Source organism: Erinaceus europaeus, chromosome 19, assembly GCF_950295315.1.
Source record: "Erinaceus europaeus chromosome 19, mEriEur2.1, whole genome shotgun sequence".
NCBI lineage: Eukaryota > Metazoa > Chordata > Mammalia > Eulipotyphla > Erinaceidae > Erinaceus > Erinaceus europaeus.
In genome coordinates this window covers 35,197,307-35,216,346 of record NC_080180.1, presented here as the reverse complement: position 1 = coordinate 35,216,346, position 19,040 = coordinate 35,197,307, and positions in this window count along the sequence as shown.

Sequence of the window (19,040 nt, the reverse complement as noted above, 5' to 3'; positions counted from 1 at the left end):
CTCAGCTTCCCCAGAGACCCACCCTACTAGGGAAAAAGAGAGGCATACTGGGAGTATGGACCGACCAGTCAACGCCCATGTTCAGCGGGGAAGCAATTACAGAAGCCAGACCTTCTACCTTCTGCAACCCTCAATGACCCTGGGTCCATGCTCCCAGAGGGATAGAGAATGGGAAAGCTATCATGGGAGGGGGTGGGTTAAGGAGATTGGGTGGTGGGAATTGTGTGGAGTTGTACCCCTCCTACCTTATGGTTTTGTTTGTTAATCCTTTCTTAAATAAAAAATTTTTAAAAATAATAATAATGAGGCCATCTCATTTGCAATATCATGGTCAGAACCTGAAGGCAAAAAAAAAAAAAAAAGAAAGAAAGAAAGACCAATACCAAATGAGCTCACTTACAGGGGGAACTTAAGGACAAGGAACTGTCAGGAAAAGCACATGTAACTTGGACTGACTGTGGTGCATTGCACTAAAGCAAAAGACTCTGGGGAAGGAGGGAGGACAGGATGAAGACACGTAGGCATTCTGTGGTGTCTCCTAGACGCCTATTAAGGAGAGCTGAGAGATTGTGCATTTGTGTCAAAGGTTTTACTATAAACCATCAATCCCTTAATAAAAACTAAAATCAAATAAAGTGCAGCAATGCTGTTTTCCAAAATGTTTGTTTACTTACATATTTAGCCACCAGAATCATACCTGTGCCTGCACAATGACACCACTGCTCGCAGCAGCCACTGTGTTTTATCCCCTGCCCACCCAATTTTTTTTTTTGTTAATGTGAGTGACAGAGACAGAAAATAGAATGTTATAAATCGTTCTGTATAAGGAGTGCCATATAAGGCTTCATATTTTTAAAAAAATTACTAGAAATTTCAAGAACTAAAAAGAGAGCCAGGGAAGAGCCCACATGCTAGGGTACATACCCTTATCAACCACAAAGTCCCAAATTGGATCCACCACTCTACTTGGGAGCAACATGAACATGAATAGCACCAGGGAAGATCCATGGGTGATGGTGCAATGTAGTGGTGTGTCCTTCCTCTCCCTCTCCCTCTCCCTCTCTCTCTCTCTCTCTTTCTCTCTCTCTCTTGTCTCTCTCTTTCCTTTTTTTCTCTATCTTTAAGAAGGAGAAAATTGATCCTGAAAGCCACTCAGATCTTATCACACAAGTGTGAGAGTCTGATGCAACATCAAGAAGAAAGAAAGGAAGGAAGGAAGGAAGGAAGGAAGGAAGGAAGGAAGGAAGGAAGGAAGGAAAAAGAAAGAAAGAGAGAGAGAGACAGAAAGAAAGAGGGAAGGGAAGGGAAGGGAAGGGAAGGGAAGGGAAGGGAAGGGAAGGGAAGGGAAGGGAAGGGAAGGGAAGGGAAGGGAAGGGAAGGGAAGGGAAGGGAAGGGAAGGGAAGGGAAGGGAAGGGCAGAGATTCGCTAAACCCAATTTCCTTATCTCTGGATTTACAGAGTTATCCTAAAAACATATATATCAAGACCCCTCCTAGCTCTGTTTTCATTATTCTGTTCAGTAAAGCAGACTTTTACAAATTCACATGTGCTCCTTCTTAATGAGTTTTGTCTCCTGACTTAAGAGAAATGTGAAATAGACTGAACTCCCTGGGGCTGAGGCTCCATTTTCCCCAAGTCTCCAGCTCTCACCACACAACCTGATGCAGACCTAGCCCCATAAATATTTGATGGCTGGAGGGGTTACTGTGTATCTGATATTTATAGCAAAGAGAAAACGGAGAAAGCCTGGCTCTTTTCCTCTTTTATAATTGAGCAGACTGGTATGGGGGAGGCCATACTGATTTGTGGTATTAGTGGAGGCAACTCCATACACACAATGTGTTTCTCCCGCCACCCCCCCACCACCACCACACGCTTGCAGATTATCAGCAACTGCATACTCTACTTTGCTGCCATACTACAAACAAATAAACAAACAAACAAGTAGGGGAGTTGTGAAATAAAGGCCTGCCTCTGGAATTAGAGCATAGTAATTGGAAATTTTATAGCAACTATTTTCTAGGTGAGTGACCTTGAACAAGCCATTTTAACTTTTCCAATTGCTCCTGATTTTGTAATCAGAGACCTGTAACATTTACAAGATTTTTGTTAGATAGATATGAAGTTTAATCCCATTTTGATACCATGTTCTTGACACTTTGGTGCCAAAAATCATAAACCTAGCCCTTAACTCTCACAAACTGCTAATTTCTTAAAGTCAGGGTTTATTTCTATTTAAAATAGCTATAAAATCATTAAGAGTTGGGACCAGACAGTGGCACACCTGGTTAAGTGCACACATTACAGTGTGAAGGACCTGGGTTCAAGCTCCTGGTCCCCACCTTCAGGGGAAAAGATTCACAAGTGGTGAAGTAAGGTTGCAGGTGTCTCTCTGCCTCTCTCCCTCTCTATCTCCCCTGCCCTCTCAGTTTCTCTGTGTCTCTATCTAATACATAAATAAAATAAAAATTTATTTATAAAAAAGAAACATTAAGAGTCTAGTGTGTTGCTTTAATATGTTGAGGCATGGCTTTATTTATCATCAGAAACATATCTGGTGGTCTGAGAGGTGGTGCAGTGCATAAGGCATGGGACATTCAAGCATGAGGTTCTGAGTTCAATCCCCAGCAGCACATGTACGAGAGTGATGTTTGGTTCTTCCTCTTTCTCCTCTTATTTTCTCATTTAATAAATAAATAAACTATTTTAAAAAGGGAGAAAGAAAGAAAGAAAGGAAGGAAGGAAGGAAGGAAGGAAGGAAGGAAGGAAGGAAGGAAGGAAGAAAAAGAAACTTGTCTGACAATATACTGGTTCTACAAGTTTACAGAGTAAGACTGCAGTTCCTAGCATAATATTTGATGTATTTTATATTTTATTAGTGATTCAGTAACGGTTTATAAGATTACAGGGATATGATTCCACAATGCACCCACCACTAAAGTGTTCTACCCCCACCCCAAGCCCAGATAACTTCCATCATTTTCACAAAGTAAACTATTTTTTTCTTAAAGACTATTGATCCCAGTGTAGCATTTTAGTCACTGTAGATTCCAGTGAGTGCTAAGTGTCCATTTGAATGACTAAATGAGTGAATGAGCACATCTCTGTGAGGTAGTTTATGGAAAAGACATTGACTAAAACATTATTTAAGAAATTATTTGAACAACAATGTGGCTCTGACTAGTTTTTTTAAAATCAAACAATCATAGATATGATTTATTTTCTTTATTTCAGTGACCTAACCTTTCTCAGGTAAAAAAAAAAGAAAAAGAAAAAAAGATTTAGGGAACTGGATGAATTGAGGAAGCATTTAAATTTTCTGAACTTGCAAGTTACTCTGAAATATAATAAACAGCTACTAAAAGTAGAGCTAGAGGAACAGTACACATAAGGAAAGATTTTTCCTATAAGAGAATCATTACGATAAAATAAATGGAAAAGAATGAGACAGGGACTGGCTGGTGGTGCACCTGATTAAGTGCAAATATTATCATGCACGAGGACCCAGGTTCAAGCCCCTGGTCCCCACCTGCAAGAAGAAAGCTTTACAAATGATGAAGCAGTGCTATTGGGGTCTTTCTGTCTCTCTCAATCTTGCTCCTTCTCTCTCTCTCTCTTTCTTCCTCCTCCCTATTTCCTCCTACCTCTCTCTGTTCTATCAAATAAAAAGAAATAAAGTTTTAAAAAAATCATTGTAAAAAAAAAAATTAGGGGGTTAGATAGCATAATGGTTATGCAAACAGACTCTCATGCCTGAGGCTACAAGGTCCCAGATTCTCCCCACCCCCCACATCATAAGCCAGTGCTAAGTAGTGCTCTGGTACAAAAAAAAAAAAAGGGTCAGAGAAGGTGGGTTCATTGTTCTTGATAGCTGCATAGTATTCCATTGTGTATATATACCACAGCTTTCTCAGCCACTCATCTGGTGTTGGGCACCTGGGTTGCTTCCAGGTTTTAGCTATTATGAATTGTGCTGCTATAAACATAGGGGTACACACCTCTTTTTGGTTGGGTGTTATGGAGTCCTTGGGGTATAACCCCAGGAGAGGAATTACTGGATCATGTGGAAGGTCCACGTCTAGCCTTCTGAGAGTTTTCCAGACTGCTCTCCACAGAGGCTGGACCAATTTACATTCCCACCAGCAATGTAAAAGGGTTCCTCTGTCCCCACATCCTCTCCAGCATTTGTTGCTGCTGTCCTTTTTGATGTATGCCATTCTTACAGGAGTGAGGTGGTATCTTAGTGTTGTCTTAATTTGCATTTCTCTGACAATCAGTGACCTAGAGCAGTTTTTCATATGTTTGTTAGCCTTTTGGATCTCCTCTGTAGTGAATGTTTTGTTCATATCTTCTGCCCATTTTTGGATGGGGTCATTTGCTTTTATGGTGCTAAGTTTGCTGAGCTCTTTATATATTTTGGTGATTAGTTTCTTGTCTGATGTCTGGCATGTGAAGATCTTCTCCCATTCTGTGAGGGGTCTCTTTGTTTGTTTAATAGTTTCTTTGGATGTGCAGAAGCTTTTCAGTTTGATGTAGTCCCATTGGTTTGTTTCTGCTTTAGTCTTCCTTGCAATTGGGTTTGATTCATCAAAGATGTCCTTGAGGTGTAGGTGGGAAACTGTTTTACCAATGTTTTCCTCTAAATATTTGATTGTTTCTGGTCTGACATCCAGGTCTTTGATCCATTTGGAGTTGATTTTCGTTTCTGGTGAGATAAAGTGGTTCAATTTTATTCTTCTGCATGTTACAACCCAGTTTTCCCAGCACCATTTATTGAAGAAAGCCTCCTTCTTCCATTTATTGCTTTGGGCCCCCTTATCAAAGATTATATGACCGTAGGTGTGGGGATTTATTTCTGGGCTTTCAATTCTGTTCCACTGGTGTGTGTGCCTATTTTTGTTCCAGTACCATGCTGTTTTGATGATGATGGCTTTATAATATAGTTTAAGGTCTGGGAGTGTGATGCCTCCATTTCTGTTTCTTTTCCTCAAGATGGTTTGGCAATTCTAGGCATTTTCAGGTTCCAGATAAATGATTATAGTGTTTGTTCTATTCTCATAAAGAAGCTTGGTGGAACTTTGATGGGTATTGCATTAAATTTATATATGGCTCTGGGGAGAATATTCATTTGGATGATATTTATTCTTCCAATCCATGAGCATGGGATATCTTTCCATTTCTTGATATCAGTTTCTATTTCCTTGAGTAGCTAGAAGGTATTATGTTAAGTGAGCTAAGTCAGAAAGATAAAGATGAGTATGGGATGATCCCACTCATCAACAGAAGTTGAGGAAGAATATCTGAAAGGGAAACTAAAAGCAGGACCTGACCAAATTTTAAGTAGGGCACCAAAGTAATAACCCTGAGGTGAGGGGTAGACATGCAGCTTCCTGGGACAGTGGGGGGTGGGAGTGGGTGGGAGGGATGGGTCACAGTCTTTTGGTGGTAGGAATGGTGTTTATGTACACTCCTAGTAAAATGTAGTCATATACATCACTAGTTAATTAATACGAGAGGGGGAAAATTAATTGTATGTCTCGAAGTTTTTCAAAATACAAACTGAATCTTTTCTCAATATATGCAGTGTAATTGATATGCAGACTCTCTCAAAAGCCTAGACCAAGTAGATCAGAAGCAACCAATAGCACAGCTATATACAAGATACTGGGTACTGTACAGCAAACCCTAACAAAAGGACTTTTCAAAGTTAACCCAATTACCAAATAATGTGATGATAACATTAACTATCGATTGTCTTTTTGAACCCTAAGATAGCAGGAACCTCACATCTCCACTATAGAGCCTCTACTTCCCCCAGTCCTGGAACCCTTGGATAGGGCCCACTTTCCCGTATGCCTCTCCCAATCCATATCAAATAATATTGCATCTGCCGATCACAACCTAACCAACACAACGATTGCCACCTCAACATGCTTCACTTCAGACTGTGTCCAGAGACTTCACTTATGGAATGACAACCCTTCAGCTTCATTACTCGGGTCAGACCTTTCCTTTCATAGTATACTCTAATTCCATCTCAGGTGGTTCACTTTCTAACAAAGTCCCAAAACCTAGATATACACCAGTTTCTGTGAGAGAGAGCATATGTTCACACGTATCCATAAACTACTGCAAAATATATACCTGAAAGCAGAAGTACACTAGAGTTTGCAGTGAGTACCTCCCTAACACTTCCTCTCCACTATTCCAACCTTTGGGTCCATGATTGCTCAACAACTTGTTTGGCTTCGTATGTTAACTCTCTTTTCAGTCACCAGGTTCCAGATGTCATCAGGATGCCGGCCAGGCTTCCCTGGACTGAAGACCCTACCAATGTGTCCTGGAGCTCTGCTTCCCCAGAGACCCACCCTACTAGGGAAAGAGAGAGGCATACTGGGAGTATGGACCAACCAGTCAATGCCCATGTTCAGCGGGGAAGCAATTACAGAAGCCAGACCTTCTACCTTCTGCAACCCACAATGACCCTGGGTCCATGCTCCCAGAGGGCTAGAGAATGGGAAAGCTATCAGGGGAGGGGGTGGGATATGGAGATTGGGTGGTGGGAATTGTGTGGAATTGTACCCCTCCTACCTTATGGTTTTGTTAATTAATCCTTTCTTAAATAAAAAAAAAAAGGGAAAGAAAGAAAGAATATGACAAATAATAAATCACTTGCTGAGTTTCTGGACCTTTTCATTAGATAACAGGAGAAATATATGAATATTTCTTATCATTCTATTCTAAACTTTCTCTCCTTTCATACAACATACTGATGATACCTTTCTACATGGGATTTTTTTTTTTTAGTTTAGTATTTAGATGATGCCTAAAGATACTCTAACAATTTTATAGCTTCAGTTTACCCACTGAGGAAAGAATTCTTCATTTCAACTAAAATGTGGATTTACCTTGAAAGAGGAACTTGTAGGACAAGCTAAATTCCATCTACCTAGATCCATCTTGTTGCAGCTGTGCCAAAATTCAGTTAATCCCTCAAAAAAAAAAAAACTTTTCTGTTCCTCAGTCTACACCATTTTATTCCATCAAGAACATAAGTACTAATTGTCAGCTAATAAAAAGGAAGACCAAAGGATGGCTCTCAACCCCTGTTCACTAATACTTTAGAACACCACTTAATCATTCCCTGCCTCAGTTTACCAAAATAATGTTAAGTGTTTGCACAAATGTGACTCACAAAAGCACTAATGCTGACAAGGAATTTGAGTGCTTCCAAATCACTTTGAAACTAAAAATGTGATAGAAATACTTAATATTTTAGAAAAATGATATGACACGGTTGCTATTTTTACTACCTGTCTAACAGAAACCCACACGCATTTTTCTAAAATAACCAAGTTAGGAGCCAAGAAGGAATCAGAGCCAGGGTATTGAGTGCTGTTTTGAAGGCAATACATAGTCAGGCCCATTATAATTGTCCTTGCCACTCAAGGACAAATTCCTTGAAAACAAATAAAAACATTGATTTGAAAGCCCTCTTCATTTATTAGTTTTATTTATTTATTTATTTATTTTGAGAGAGAGATGCAGAGAGACACACAGAGAAACACCAGAGCACTGCTCAGCTCTGGCTTATGGTGGTGCGGGGGATTGAACCTGGGACTTAGGAGCCTCAGGCATGAGAGTCTGTTTGCATAACCATTATGCTGTCACCCCCACCCCAGCCCTCTTCATTTATATCAATCTCTGAAAGCAGAGACTGCCGCTCCCAGCCACATACCCCACTGTGCATTATCTACAACCCCAAAGGGCTTGCTTTCTCTTTCCCCCTTTCTACTATGCAAACCCACTTGAAGTAGACGCAGTGTGTGACTTTAAGTGAAGCACAGTAGCAAGCAAAAATCAAGAGAGCAATTGATAGAATTGATGAGTATCTATAGTGCCCAGCATGCGTTGGATAGCAAGTCCTGGTCCGAATTTTCCTTTGGGATCCAAAAAGTCAACATGAACACTTCCCTACATACTGATTGGAAGAAATCAATGAGCAAGTATTTCCTGGGAGTCAGGTGATGGTGCACCTGATTAAGTGCACACAATATATTGCAAAAAGACCCAGGTTCAAACCCCTGGTGCCCACCTGCATGGGGAAAACTTCCCAAGTGGTGAAGCAAGACTGCAGGTGTCTCTCTCTGTCTCTTCTCTCTATCCTCTCTATCTCTCCCTCCCCTCTCAATTTCTCTTTGTTTCTACCCAATAATAAATAAATAAATACATTTTTAAAAGAAAGTATCACGTGGCGCGAAGTGCAAGGAAAAGCGTTTGAACCCCCTGCTCCCCACCTGCAGGGGAGTCGCTTCACAGGTGGTGAAGCAGGTCTGCAGTTGTCTGTCTTTATCTCCCCCTCTCTGTCTTCCCCTCCTCTCTCCATTTCTCTCTGTCTTATCCAATGACAGCAACAACAGCATCAAAAAATAATAACCACAATGATTTTTTAAAAATGGCAACAAAAGGGGGAAAAAATGGTCTCCAGGAGATGTGGATTCATGGTGCAGGCTCAGAGCCCCGGCAATAACCCTGGAGGCAAAAAAAAAAAAAAAACTATATCCCCCTCCTCTTTCTCCTCCTCCTTCCTTCTCCTCCTCCTCATTTTCTTTCTCCTACACTACCCTTCTCCTCCTCCTCCTCCTTCTCCTTCTTTTCCCCTCACTTGTCAATTCAGCAACTGATCACCAAATATCAATTGGTCATTGACTCATTGCCTCATATGCTGAAATATTTCATCTCACCCCTGTGACTGTCCCCAGTCAGAATCTACTTTCTAAAGGCAATATGACCAGGAACCGTCTTCATAAGCATGGAAGAGAAGCAGAAATTTGGAGAGACAGCTCCATTGCTGTCAGTCATTATTAGTGCAAGCCCTGAGTGGCCTCAGTTTCTGACTCTTGGTCTTTGACTTTGCTTGACCTATACTCTGGACTTTAGGAAGAAGTTTCCAGGTGAGTGTCCTGAGAACATTCTGACCAGGAAGCCACAAATCTGGGATCTAACATAAACAAATTTAACTTAGTTGCCAATCAAAGGCCAATGAAAAACCAAGAGTAAAACCTTTTCCTCTGACTCTAGGAAATCTTAATTCTGGGACTTGTGACTCCATGTAATTCAGAACTATTTATAAGGCACTTACTGTTTCTTGCTTTTGTTCTACACACTGGCAGGGGTGGGGGAGGAGTGGGGGAGGAAAAAGTTGGGTTCAGGAAAGGTCTTTCATTGCCTTTAAGAAGCTAAAAATTCCACAACAGGAATAAAATCTATTCACCTGTGCAACATAAAGAAGTAGGAGCCAGGATAATCACTAAATCCTGTGACACAAACTGTACAGCTGGTAGAACTATTTTTTTAACTCTTTATTGGGGTGTTAGTGGTTTACAGTCAATAGTAAAATACAATAGTTTGTACATGCATAACATTTCCCAGTTTTCCACATAACAGTACAACCCCCACTAGGTCCTCCTCTGCCACCATGTTCCAGGACCTGAACCCTCCCTCCACACCCTACCCCAGTGTCTTTTGCTTTGGTGCAATACACCAACTCCAGTCCAAGTTCTGCTTAGCATTTTCCCTTCTGATCTAGTTTTTCAACTTCTGCCTGTGAGTGAGATCATTGCATATTCATCCTTCTGTTTCTGACTTATCTCACTTAACATGATTGCTGGTAGATCTTTTAAAAGGATAGAGGAGGCAACAAAGTTTTCAGACAGAGGTGGAAAATGAACTGTGGCCCAGTGGACAGAATTTAGATAAGAGCTGAGCTATGGAAGAATGTCATTAGGAATAAAACATTGGGGGGGTAGATGCCATAACATTAAAATCCTCCACATTACCTCCATAGGACCTTACCCTCAACTTGGATCAACAATGGTAGAGAATGTTCCATCCTCTGAAAGGGAGGGGGAAAACATACTCTATGCTACACCTGAGGAAGATGGGTCCTGGAATTGGGGCAGCTTGGAATGTTCCTACTCATGACCACAGAATGTGAGCTCAGATCTACAGGGATGCAAAGGTCACATAGGCTCCTAAGCTGAATATGGGCCCCAGATCACATCAAATTGATGGGGTTTACAGTCAACAATATTTATACACCTTTCCCATATTTGGAAGCTACTCTTTTGCCTGATCCAGCTTTCTGGTCCTTCTGCCAGCCATGACATCATCTCCCTAGACAGTAACTTGGATCCACCTGCATATCAGATTGCTGGCTCGGGGGGGGGGGGGGTGCAGGGGGAAACTAGAATAGCAGGAGGCCCTTTGGAATATAACTAAAATATGCCTACTAGCTATCTACAGATCAGAGACCCCCCACACATACACTCTTCATCAGCACTACTCTATCCTTTAGGTTCATGATTAGTCAACAACTTGTTTGCCTTTATATGTTTAACTCTCTTTTCAGCCACCAGGTTCCAGATGCTAGCATGATGCCAACCAGACTTCCCTGGACAGATGACCCCACCAATGTGTCCTGGAGCTCTGATTCCCCAGAACCCAGCCCCACTAGGGAAAGAGAGAGGTAGGCTGGGAGTATGAACTGACCTGTCAATGCCCATGTTCAGTGGGGTAACAATTACAGAAGCTAGACCTTCCACCTTCTGCATCCCACAATGACCTTTGGTCCATACTCCCAGAGGGTTAAAGAATAGGAAAGCTATCAAGGGAGGGGATGGGATACAGAGTTCTGGTGGTGGGAACTGTGTGGAGTTGTACCCCTCTTATTCTATGGTTTTGTCAGTGTTTCCTTTTTATAAATAAATAATAATTTTTTTAAATTCTCCACACTATACCTTCTGGCCCACCCAATTCATTAAAATCTCATTCTTATTGTTTTATTATTATCAGAGGGTGAGAGAGAGAATGAGAACAAGTTGTATTGGACCTCTCATATTTTGTGCTATCAACCCAGTTCAAAAACCTTACCTTTGAAACTCTGGAGGTGGAAGACCTTCCTATGGTATCATGTCAATGTATTTACATCCAACTGTGCAGTTATGAATCCTCTGACCTAAGATACCCCTAAATCGCTTCAAAGCTCTATTTTATTATGTTGGATAATGTCATCTACCTGTCGAGGTAACTGATATAGTAAGACAGAGTGTATATGTACAGAGCTAGTTGACAGAGGCATTCAAATAGCATCTGTTCATTCTAACCCATGCAGCACATTACCTGTCTTGGTGGTGGCAGATACTATTATTTATCCACTGTCATCTATCTTCTCCTTGTCTACAGTACATTGTAGAAGCTGGACCCAGTTGTAACTGGACCTATGGCTGCCTAGCCAGACCCCATCCTCTCCTGCAACACTGGCAGCTGCATGGTCTGTGCAGGACATTCCTGCCAGTGGTGCATAAGCAGAAGTGATGTGTCTCTTATAGGTCTGTGCTTGAGAAGAGCCTGTCATGTTTTTTTCCTCTTCCTGAGAACCAAAGGGTGGGCATGCCTGAAAAACAGTTCTGACCAATGCAGGTGAAAAAAAAATGTCAACATACAAACAAAAAATAAGTTGAAAGGGATCTAAAATACCCCACATGTTCTATTTTCTTACTCTCCCTCTCCCTCTTCTCTTCTTCTTCTTCTTCTTCTTCTTCTTCTTCTTCTTCTTCTTCTTCTTCTTCTCTCTCTCTCTCTCTCTCTCTCTCTCTCTCTCTCTCATACACACAATTACAGCAACAAAGTCTACCCATCCTCCAGGATCATAGTCACTCTCATATTGAGTCTCTTATCCTATCGGCCTAGCCTTTGCACCTATATAATGCAAGGTCTTGGTTATCCTTTGGAAAAATCCATTGTATTTAGAAAGATCAGACATTCTCCCCATTCGACAAATGAGTGAACTAAAGCCAAAGCAAGTCCAAGTTCACCTGACATGTGAACTTGTCCTGACATGCTATTGTCCTTCTGCCTCAATGATTCTTAATCCGTACCTGAAACAATATTCTCACTTCTTGTTCTTGAGACTGTAAACAGAAAATCCAGGTATATTTAGGTGAGGGCGAAAGTTTGGCAGGGTTGAATTTTACATTTCAAATAGAACCCTGAAACTAGATGTTAAATTAAGCAGTACATTGCAAGTAGTTTTCATAATTATTGCTATTATACATTTGTTGCCCCTTTAAAATTTCAAGGAGCACTGAAAGATGTAATTGCAACACAGAGTTCTGGGATCCAGGGAAGAAATGTTTGGCATTGAGGATAATTTACACTCATAAGTAATTATATAGGAGGCAATTTGCATTCAGATACGCACATTACAGAACTTTTTTTGATCATAAAAAAATGTTAAAGCCTTGGCATGCACAGGTTTCTGAGTGTTCTGATAATTAGTGTTTAGATAAATGGCATAGGGAAAGAGGGCTTTTTAACCCTTTCCTGGAACCTTGACAGTTTTCCAAGAAAAGTAATAGTCTGTCTATCAGATATTTTAATATGAAGCACACTGTGATAAATAACTATTTTCACCTCACATTAGTTTTGCTCAAATGTATTTATAAACTGCCTCTGATTCTCACCTATTGCTAGAATCTGCCTATAGATAGATGTGAGAGACATAAACCCAAACACTAAAGGCAGATAAGAATCTGTATTATATTAGCAAGGAAATTGAAATTTGGAATTACTTAAAAAATAAAAAGTTAACACGGTCAGGCTGGAGTAGTGGCTCTGCCTGTGGACTCTGAGACAGACAGACAGAGTTTTCAGCTTCAAAACCTGTCCTTCCCAAAACTGGTGGTTCACTGGGCCAAAAACAAAAAAGGTCTTTAGGAGTCAGGCGGTAGCGTAGTGGGTTAAGCGCACATGGCGCAAAGCACAAGGGCCAGTGTAAGGATCCCGGTTCGAGACCCCGGCTCCCCACCTGCAGGAGGTCGCTTCACAAGCGGTGAAGCAGGTCTGCAAGTGTCTATCTTTCTCTCCCCCCTCTGTCTACCCCTCCTTTCTCCATTTCTCTCTGTCCTATCCAACAACAACAACAGCTATGACAACACTAACAACAACAAGGGCAACAAAAACGGGAAAAATAGCTTCCAGGAGCAGTGGATTCGTAGTGCAGGCACTGAGCCCCAGCAATAACCCTGGAGGCAAATAAATAAATAATCAAACACCTGTATTTTGATGAAAGAAAGAGCCCCCGGTCTACACCTGCAGGGGAAAAGCTTTGTGAATGGTGAAGCAGTGCTGCAGGTGTTTCTCTATCTCTCTCCCTATCTTCCCTTTCAATTTCTAATGGTCTCTTTCCAATAAATAAATAATATTTTTTATGATTTTAATTTATTAAAAGGAAACACTGACAAAAACTATAGGATAAGAGGGATACAACTCCACACAATTCCCACCATTAGAACTCCGTATCCCATCCCCTCCCCTGATAGCTTTCCTATTCTGTATCCCTCTGAGAGTATGGACCCAGAGTCATGGGGTGCAGAAGGTAGGAGGTCTGGCTTCTGTAATTGCTTCCCCACTGAATATGGGTATTGACAGGTCAACCCATACTCCCAGGCTGTTTCTCTCTTTCCCTAGTGTGGCAGGGCGCTGGGGAAGCAGAGCTCTAGGACACACTGGTGAAGCCATCTGCCATGGGGCTCCAGGACATACTAGTGGGGATGTCTGCCCAGGGAAGTCTGGTTAGCATCACAGAGCATCTGGAACCTGGTGGCTGAAAGAAGAGTTCACATATATATAAAGCAGGAAAAAAAATTGTTGACTAATCATGAACCTAAAGACTGTAATAGTGCAGATAAAGATGTGGGGGTCTCCATTTTGTAGAAAGCTAATAGACCTATTTTAGTCATATTCCAAAGGCCCTGTGAGTAGTTTTTGTTTTTGTTTCTTTCTGAGCCTGACATGTGATATACAGGTGGATCCAAATTATTGTCTGGGGAGATGATGTCATGGCTGGAAAAAGGATCAGAAAGCTGGATCAGGGAAGAAAGTAGCTCCCAAATATGGGAAAGGTATATAAATATTGTTGACTGTAAAGCCCATCGATTTGATGTGATCTGGGGCCCATATTCAGCTTTAGAGCCTATGTGACCTCTGTATCCCTGTAGATCTGAGCTCACATTCTGTGGTCATGAGTAGAAATTGCCAAGCTGCCCCAATTTTGGGATCCGTCTTCCTTAGGTGGAAGATAGCGTATGTTGTCCAGCCTCCTGTTGTTGATACACATTGAGAGCAAGGTCACATAGGGGACCACAAAGGGTTCTATTGTGTTGTTCCTGATAGAGATGACTGGTAACAATGGAGAGAGGGATCTATTCGAGGTCTAGGCCCATCATGTCTGTTTGGGAATCTCAGGACTCCCTGACTATGGCCCCAGTTGATGGGGTGGCCTGATAGTGAATAAAGAGTCATCATTAAAGTATTCCAGTCTCTTGCCGTTATTCAGATAATAATTTAAAATAAAAAAGAAAGAAAAGTAGAAAGGGAAGAAGAAAAGGAGTGAGGGACACTGGAAGGAAGGAAGCAATAACACCTCACTTGCTTGATATAAACATTAAGTGTAAGTTTATAGAAATGTTCCTTGTATATGCAGAAGTTAAATAAACTGTTAAGTTGGTAAAGTCTAATTTTGAAGAAAGGGCCAGTCTAATAGCAATTATCTAAGATGACTCTGTGAAAGAAGACTAACAGTATTTCCGTCAGATTCCAAAGAATGATGAATAGAAGGAAACGGTGTCTGTGTCTACATTCACAGAACTGGAAACTAGTGAAGGTAAGATTTGGACTTCAAGGACCTACCACACTCAGTAAAAGACTATGTTGTCTCATCCAGCGTAGAGATTTCCTGTTCCACATGTAAATCCATGGACATTCTGATTTGTACCTAGTGAGATGCATCTTTGGTGTCTCTGAGATGAAATATTTGATCTATATTTGAGACTAAAGGAACACTTACAAAGTTTTATTAACTATTCATGATAATCAACATGTAGTTCCCAGAATTGGTAATCAGAGAAGAATAGAAAACAAAATAAAAAAGTGTTTTCTATACAACATACTGCATGTGTTACCCCCAACCAGACAGTTGTCTCTCTCCCTCTCACTCTCTTTCCCTCATTGTGTCGGTATGCATGAAATTTTGCTATGTTTAAGTACAGTTGAGGAGAGGATATTCTACTAAATATATAGTCACATAACTGATAGTTTGAGAAATATTTTTCTTCTGTTCTCTTGACATTGAATTCGAACACCGCACAACATCCTGATTGAATTTTATCATAATCACCCTAGTTCTAACTTTTTTAAATTTATTTTATTTATTTATTCCTTTTTTGTTGCCCTTGTTTTTATTGTAGTTATTATTGTTGTCTTTGTTGGATAGGACAGAGAGAAATGGAGAGAGGAGGGGAAGACAGAGAGGAGGAGAGAAAGACAGACACCTGCAGACCTGCTTCACCGCTTGTGAAGCTTTTCCCCTGCAGGTGGGGACCAGGGGCTTGAACCCAGGTCCTATGCGCATAGTAACATATGATCTCAACCAGATGTGCCATCACCCGGCCCCGGCTTTAAACTGTTGTTAGACAGCTATTTGTCTTTGACCTTATTGTGGTCACCATGTTATCACTGGGGCTCCATACCAATGCAACTCCCCGTCTTGGTGGATTGTTTGTTTGTTTGTTTTGGGTGATGTGTGAGGGACAGAATAGGGAAGAGAAAGACAAAGAATGAAGAGACACTATAGTACATAGTACTGCTTGTTCTCCTGTGCAAATGATCCCATGTGATGTCTGGGGACATGAATCTGCATACTTTCACAGCATAAAATGTGCACTTTAGGGAAAGAGAGAGGCAGACTGGGAGTATGGACCGACCAGTCAACGCCCATGTTCAGCGGGGAAGCAATTACAGAAGCCAGACCTTCTCCCTTCTGCAACCCACAAAGACCCTGGGTCCATGCTCCCAGAGGGCTAGAGAATGGGAAAGCTATCGGGGGAGGGGGTGGGATATGGAGATTGGGTGGTGGGAATTGTGTGGAGTTGTACCCCTCCTACCTTATGGTTTTGTTCATTAATCCTTTCTTAAATAAAAAATTTTTAAAAAAAGGTGAGGCCATGGGGGGAAATGGAAAATACATATTTAAATATAGGCAGATAGTAATAGAAAAAAAATAGCCCGTGTCTGTGGTCGTGGGAGAACTACTATAGCTTCCAATGGAGGGAATGGGGATACAGAACTCTGGTGGTGAGAACAGTGTGGAATTATACCCCTCTCATCTTATGTAATTTTGTAAATCAATATTAAGTCACTAATAAAATTAAAATTAAAAAAAAGTCAACCACACACAAAAAGAAGTGGAGATCACGACACAGAAGAGACACACCAGACACTCAGGAGTGTACATACGCAGACACAGGCAAATAGAGACCCAAGGAGAAGGCAGCCTGAGAGGGAGGCACAGTATCTACACCTGGGTCACAGACTTCCCATCTCCAGAACTATGAGAAAATAAACTCCTGTTGTTTAGGTTGTCTAATTTGTGGGTTTTCCTTATGGCAGCCCTAGCAAACTAAAACAGATTCCAAAAAGGGGGGATGGTCCTGAATTACTGGGGTTGGGGCAGCAATGTGATGACAAGGTTCTTATGAGAAGACAGCAACAGGGTGGGCACAGGTCACAGAAGGACGGACGAGGCCATGTTTGATTGCTGAATTTCTCAATCAATCAATAAATAAAGATAATATCAAAAAAAACTAAAAAGGAAGGAAGGAAGGAAGGAAGGAAGGAAGGAAGGAAGGAAGGAATGAATTAGAGAAGTGCAGGGTTGGTAGGTATAGCAGTATAAAAAAAAAAGTTGGTGGATCTGAAACAGAAGACTCTTTTTAATGTGATTAAATGTCTTCAATAAATAGCTCATGTCTTGATCACTAGACGAACTCTGTCTTATTGCAGAAGGAAAGTGTCACTCTCAGGAATTTCCAATGTGGCTAAATATCTCCAAAATATATTGAGCATGATAGCAAGGAAGGATCATGTAGTTTAATGGGAGGCTGGAAGTAACAGAGCAAATTGTATGAGTCACAGTGGCTTAAGGAAGGATTCTGACCACTAGGCATTCAGTTTCTAATAATTTTATGTAACAAAATCCAGAAGTTGATTGCTATTCTAATACATGAAAAATATTAATTCTTTGCAAAGTCAACTTTTGTTCAGGCAAAATAAGAAGCAGTTTTCTTCTTTGACCCAATCTGACAAAAGAGAAGCTGAAAAGCTGAAGTAGATTTATACAAATCTTTGTACAAAGATTTGTACAAAAATTGATATAAATCTACAAATTTATACAAATGAAAATAAGGGTGATTCAGAGCACTTCCTTCCATAAATAACAGAAGAAAAAAAAAAAGATTAAGACCGCCTTGCCTCCAGGCAACTCATTAAATACAGTCACATAACCAGGATTTTTGTATATAAGATAGATGACCAAGAGGTCCACTTAAAAAATCATTCATGGCTGTGTCTTCACTGTTTTAATATCCTTTAAAAGCTGCTTCCTTGCCAGTCATCCCATTGTAAACCTTTTTTCCTGATGAAAATTGTGAGCCAAGTTGTTTCTTTTGCCAAGATTCCAATATTTGTTAATAGATCTCTCAAAGTATATGTAGTTTAAAAAGCCTGACATTTACAAAAAAAATAAAGAATTGTGAGCAGATACTAAAATATTTTCTCTCAAATTAAAAGTATAGAAATATAAGAGATGTTTTGTAAAGTAATGGAGTGATGATAATTTAATGTACAGTTTAAACTAAAAACTTATAAAACTAGACCAAATTACATGAATGATAAAGGCCAATAAAATAGCTCACCTGGGGAGTCAGTCTGCTTTGCCATGGAAGCGACCCAAGTTTGAACCCTGCCCTTACTGCACTAGAGGAAGGTTCAGTGCTATGGTGTCTTTCTCCCTCTCCTTCAGCTTCTCTCACCTCCCAGACCCCCCACCACACACACACACACAGACACACACACACCACACACACACAGTGTGTGTGGTGTGTGTGTGTCTGTGTGTGTGTTGGTTTGGAGCAGTGAAGTCTAGGAATGAACAAAAAAATGATAATGTTCAGATAAAATAATAGATAACTGATTAAGTATACTAGTCATAGATGCTAAACTAAAAATAAATGTGTTTGATACCCCTCAAATAACACGGAAAAATAACAGGATAATGTAAAATAATAATAATAACAACAAAGACAAATACTCCAAAGTGGTTTTTTTTTTCACATTTTAATAGCCATAAGGCAAGAATGCCATTTGAGAAGAATATTTTTTATTATTTACATAAACATAAAAAATACAGCAAAAGAGTGCATAGTGTATGTCATAGATTTTTTATCAGCTTTTTCCATTGGCATAGCTTTGCATTACATTATTATAAAAGTTTCAGGTGTACCTTGCCAGAAATACCTCTTTAAGTTAACCACCAAACTCTTGGTTCTCTCCCTCATGATTGGAGGCTCTGCATGGTCTTTGAAGCATGTTAACACCACAGAAGGAGTCATCTTACCTTCAGAGTCTCAACTTCTTTGACTCACATGTCAACTTTATCATTTCCCAGCAGCTTATTCTGCTTAAACTCACTGTGTCAACAAGTACAACTGCTTTTTCTACAAAGTAGGAGTAAATGTGTCTCCAAAAAGATTCGTTGAGACAATTAAATGAGACCAATTCATAGTGTCATGGCATAGTTGTCAGTACCAAGCAAGTACTTCATAAGTTATTGTGGTTGTTGTTGCTATCTGCCCACTTTAATTTTTCTCATTCTAATTTAGGCCTATCTGATGCCTTAATAAAGGAGCGTGTGTGTGTGTGTGTGTGTGTGTGCGTGTGGGGGGGGGAGAGGGAGAGGGAGAGGGAGAGGGAGAGGGAGAATGTTAATAATATTAGATTTGAGTTCAGATTCTGGTTCTTTCACTTGCCAGAAGTGTTAAATGGGAATAGTCACTGGTATTCTGCTCTCTCCTTCTCATGCTCAGATCAGATGAGACAACAAAATCTTATTTTAGTCTTGTTTCTCTGGTATAAGGTGTCA